We start from the raw sequence: 5,533 nt of genomic DNA, 5'->3' as shown, positions 1-5,533 counted from the left end.
TTAGGATTCTCTCTTCCTCTCTCTCTGTCCCTCCCCTGCTTGCACATGCTGTATTTCTCTATAAATAAATAAATAAATAAATAAATAAATAAATAGTGCATGCTCTATTTCCCTCAAAACAAACAAACAAGCTTAAAAAAAGAAACAGTTGGGGCACCTGGGTGGCTCAGGTCATCATCTCATGGTTTGTGAGTTGGAGCCCCACATCAGGCTCTGCGCTGTCAGCACAGAATGAAAACAAGAAAAGAAAAAAAATTTTTTTAAAAAGAGAAGAGATGCTTTTTTAAAAACTAACAAAAACCCCCAGAAAAAATCGTCACCATGCTGTATGTTACATCCCAATGACTTATTTATTTATAACTGGAAGTTTGTACCTTTTGACCACCTTTACCCAATTCACACATACCTGTCCCCATCCTGCCTCTGGCTACCACTAATCTGTTCTCTGTATCTATGAGCTTGGCTTTTTGTTTTTGTTTTGTTACTATTGTTTTTTAGATTCCACATATAAGTAAGATTGTACATTATTGTCTTTCTCTTTCTGATTCATTTTGCTTAGAATAATGCCCTGAAACTTCATCCATGTTGTTGCAAACAGCAAGATTTCATTCTTTTTATGGCTAAATAATATTCCATTATATAATATTGCCAAACCTAAATAAAATTGCCAGTTATTTTACCAGCAAAATGAGTTTATTAGGGAATAGCAGAAGAATGCAATTTGGACAAGCAAATTATGGTAAACCACAGGCAAGCCCAAAGAGGTAAAGGAAAAGTCACCTCTTACTATGTTTTAGGAGGAAATTGGGGAGGGTTGTTTCAATCAAAATTCTCTGGAAAAGAATAAGAATCTGAGATCGTGCTGGTTTCTTTTTGGCTTCAGGTGGTGGTTACTGTGTTGTTGCTGGGGCAGAAAGAGATCGTCCTTTTTTGTCTTAAAAGCAGGTGATAAAAGTCCAGTGTGAAAAGTATCTTCCTTCTTGCAGTACAGTGCAGGCTGCCAGGAGTGGTATGTGTGAGAGAGCTCCCCCTTCAGGGCTTCCTGACTCCTTTTCTTTTTTTTAAGCTCGACCTGCAACAAAGAGCCTAAACTCACCACCTGGAGATAAAGAGAGTCCTATGCTTATGGACTGAGCCAGCCAGGTGCCCATCCTGACTCCATTAAATAAAGTTTTTTTTACTCATTTTTACAATATATGCCACATTTTCTTTATCCATTCTTCCATCTATTGACACCTAGGTTGTTTCCCTATCTTGGCTATTATAAATAATGCCACAGTGAACATAGGACTGAACATATCTTTTCAAGTTAGTGTTTTCATTTTCTTTGGATTAATACCCAGAAGTACAATTACTAGATTGTATGGTATTTCTCTTTTTAATTTTTTGAAGAACCTCCATACTGTTTTCCATAGTGGCTGCACCAGTGTGCATTCCCTCTGACAGTGCACACAGGTTCCCTTTTCTCCACGTCCTTGCCAACACTTGTGATTTCTTGTCTTTTTGATGATAGCTATTCTGACAAGTGGGAAATGATATCTCACTGTGGTTTTGATTTGCCTCTCCCTGATGATTAGTGATGTTGGGCAACTTTTCATGTACCTGTTGGCCAGTTGTGTGTCATTATTCAAAAAAAGCCTCTTCAAATCTTCTAGCTATTTTTAAAACCATATTGTATGTTCTTTTGCTGTTGAATTGAATGAGTTCTTTATGTATTTTGGATATTAATCACTCATCAGATATGTGATTTACAAGTATTTCCTCCCATGCAGTAGTTTACCTTTTCATTTTGTTGATGGTTTAGTTTGTTGGGCAGCAGCTTTTTAGTTTGACACAGTGTAGTTTGTTTATTTTTGATTTTATCACTTTTGCTTTTCGTGCTGGATTCAAAAAGACTGATGTTAAGGAACTTAACTGCCTATGATTTCTTTTAGGAGTTTTATGCTTTCAGGTCTTATGTTCAAGTCTTTAATCCATTTTGAGTTTATTTTTGTGTATGGTGTAAGACAGGGTTCCAGTTTCATTCTTTTGCACATAGCTGTCCAGTTTTCCCAAAACCATTTACTCAAGAAAATGTTCCCTCCCCACTCTATATTCTTGCCTTCTTTGTTGTAAATTAATTGACCATATATGCATGGGTTTACCTCTGGGTCCTCTATTCTGTTTCATTGATCTAAATGTCTGCTTTTATGCCAGTACTATATTGTTTGATGACTATAGCTTTGTAATATAGCTTGAAATCAGAAAGCATGATATCTCCAGCTTTGTTCTACTTTCTCAAGATTGCTTTGGCTATTTAGGGTCTTCTGTGGTTCTATACAGATTTTAAGATTTTCTATTTCTGTGAAAAATACCATTGAAATTTGGTCAGGATTGCATTGACTCTATAACAGTATTAATTCTTGCAACCCATGAACATAGAATATCTTCCCATTTATTTGTGTCATTTCTTCAATTTTTTCCATAAACATCTTAGACTTTAGAGTATAGGTCTTTCACTTCCTTGATTAAATTTATTCCTAGTTCTTATTGCCTGTTCTGCTTTAATCTAGTACATTTCCCATCCTATTCCCAGGAAAAATAATCACAACCATATTCTTTAGGAAATTCTTCACAAAGAACCAAAAATATTTCCCTAGAAAATTAGACTTCCAGACTCTCTGGTGAAAAAAATCTGCCCTCCTGATTGTTTCCAAACACTGATCTTGCCCTCCTCAGGCTCAAAGAAATAACCCATGATTTACTGGGGGAGCAGGCTTGTCTTTGCAGCTTCCCCGGTGTTCTACCCACTTAGTGCGGCCTGGAAGGTGTCTGATGACTCCTACCGACTTGTGATGTTTTGTCTTTCAGAACCAGAGGCAGGAGAAGTGTCCCCTCCAGTCGGTGCTGGTGTCAACAGCAACAGCTGGACCTTTAAATATGGACCAGGCAACCCCAAACAATCTGGTCCCGGTGAGTTGCCAGACAAATTCATTATCCCAGGATCTCCTGCAATCATCTCCATCCGGCAGGAGCCTACTAACAGCCAAATTGACAAAAGTGACTTCATAACCTTCGGCAAAAAGGAGGAGACCAAGAAAAAGAAGAAAAAGAAGAAGGGTAACAAGACCCAGGAAAAAAAAGAGAAAGGGAACAGCACGACTGACAACAGTGACCAGTGAGGTCATCCCATGGAAACAAGCCACTTAGCCAGTTTTTGTAATAATGGCAAATCTCTCCCATGTAGCAACTCCCCACTCCTTTCTCCTATCTCCATGAGCCCTCTCTTATAGACCTCAGAAATCTGCAGAAAGTTCCCTGTGTCTGTGTAGATCACATTTAACAGGTTTTGTCTTAAAAGCTTTACTAAGTCTGGTGTTAACTCTTTCTCTCCACTCTGGCTTGTTTTCAGAACCTAAAAAGCAGACCCAAGTTTCCTTTCTCCTCCGCCGCAAAGGAGAGGCTTCCCAGCCCCGCCAGTGAGAGGTTGGACTCTCTGCCCTGTGCTCCGGGGATCCTGTCTTGATGACATTTGCAGGGCAGGCTCAAAGGTTTTGAGATTGAGCAGCTTGGGTGTCTGTGGCCACTGGGTTTGTGTGGTCACCGGGGTGCGTGAGTGCCAGACGTCATCGGCTGGGATGGGCCAGATGAGACTAGTTGGTGCAAGGAGGGCTGGGAAACAAAGACAAAGAAACAGTGGGAGTTGCCAATCCAGGGGGACCGTGAAAATAAAAGGGACCAGACTTTCTAAATCTTAAAACTCAAGAGGCAGTGGCCACCCTCTCGCAGACAAAACCAGACAAAACCACCCCCGCTGACAAGGCTGTGGGCTGTGGTGTCTTTATCCCTAAAACCTGCATTCCACCTACAAGCCAACAGTTCAGTGTTGAACGGGGGCCAACCAGGGCACCAGAGGCAGATCTGATGTGTTTGCGTGCGTCCTTGTGCTCACTTTATTAAAAATTCTTTTGCACACAATGTCTATGAAAAGGCGAGATCCTTTTCCAACACATATGCAAAAGCAGAAGCAAAAGAAAACCCCAACACCTCACTTTATGCTCTTTGTTGTTTGATAGATTTATTTAAAAAAGAGAAACTCTATGACTATAAATCTTTAAAGAGAAATATGATGAGTCCCCCTCAACTCCTCAAAAGAGAATCCAGTCTACAGCCATTTAAATGATCATTGCTGCTACAGAAGTGCTTTAAGAGAATTGCCTGAAACATCTGTATTATACTGGCCACCTGCCACTCACAGCTTTACTCTTTCAGGTCACTCTGGGGCTGCCTCTTGCATGTATTAATTACTAAATAAAAGGATCTTTCTCTCTCTCTTTTCTAAGAAACAAGTATGTGCACTTTGAATACACAACCTTCTCTAGCCAACTATATCAAGACCCCAAAATTGAAGAAAAATTATTTTCTCATACACACAGTGAGCCGACTTTTCAATCCTCGAATTCTGTGATTTGTCTTGGTGTGCCAGCCCACACCGTCTCTTTGGTTTAGTTTTCCTTTTTTAGAACACTCTGAATTGCTAATCTTGCTGACACCTATGATGTTACCTGAAATCAATCTCCCATATGTATGCTGTATGCTATTATAAGACTCCTGAAATATACTTACTCTGTGCTTGTGTATGTGAATGTTAATGCAACTATTACCTAGAGTGAACTTTAAGCTTTATTGTTGAATGTAATTCCATTATATTTCCTTTTGTACACCTGTGAAAAAGTGGAGTAGTGTTTTTTTTAACCATTGTTAATCAGCTTTTGTGTATGAAAGACACAGTAAAATTTCTTTCTTAAATCAAGACACTGGTGATTCAAGGAATTTTATTTATGGTCAGCCAGGAGCTGTCTCTTGCCAAGACTCCTGCTGGCAAGGGAATAGAGAGAGCTGTTTTTTTCTAGTAACAATTCTGGAATGAATACCGTGGTTATTCCCTGAGGGTATGCAAGCACAAAATTTACCAATCTGACCTCTCTGAAGTCACAGGATGCTTTGGAATTATAATGACATCTGGAATATCAGCTCATAGCAAAGAATAAAATTTACTGTCACCTTAAATAAGAAATTTTAATTTTGTTAAAATGTACAATTTAGAAGTTTAATTACATTATCTTTTAAACGTTATCATAAAAGAGGTAGGAGTCTGTTATTAAAACAAAAACATTAAATCTCAAAAAAAAAGCCTGTTTTGTCTGCTTTTAGCTTCATTCTCCCATATTTTGAAGGGTGTGTAACTTCAGCTCTGCAGGATTGCATGGGGTAAAACTTGTTGCCAACACATGTGAACCATTGCTGCATTGTAGGTTGTGATCATTTTGCCCCACTGAAACCCATGTATCTGACCTTACGTGCCTTTTGAATACTAGGAGAATTGGGCTAATTTATTAATGATGATAATTATGATGTATCTGTACAGCACTTTTTACATTTGCAAAGTGCTTTCCAGTCCATGTTAGTTACTAGTTATTACAGCTGTAAGGATAAAACACGCCATGTGGATTCATTTTTAATTGGTGCTACTGGTATTTATTCTGTTATTGCT

General features: G+C 38.8%; 1 long non-coding RNA gene across 1 annotated transcript; it reads left to right on the top strand.

Moving 5' to 3' along the window:
- Positions 1 to 2,853: 2,853 nt before the first annotated feature.
- LOC120227671 lies at positions 2,854 to 4,792 on the top strand. The gene is made up of 2 exons (XR_005527311.1): positions 2,854 to 2,952; positions 3,392 to 4,792. It is a non-coding gene; the product is annotated as an uncharacterized LOC120227671 (long non-coding RNA).
- Positions 4,793 to 5,533: the final 741 nt, after the last annotated feature.

Source organism: Hyaena hyaena, unplaced genomic scaffold (assembly GCF_003009895.1).
Source record: "Hyaena hyaena isolate Hyena2069 unplaced genomic scaffold, ASM300989v1 scaffold_2728, whole genome shotgun sequence".
NCBI classification, from domain to species: domain Eukaryota; kingdom Metazoa; phylum Chordata; class Mammalia; order Carnivora; family Hyaenidae; genus Hyaena; species Hyaena hyaena.
Note: the sequence above shows the minus strand (reverse complement) of the source record. Positions and strands in the feature narration are given on the sequence as shown.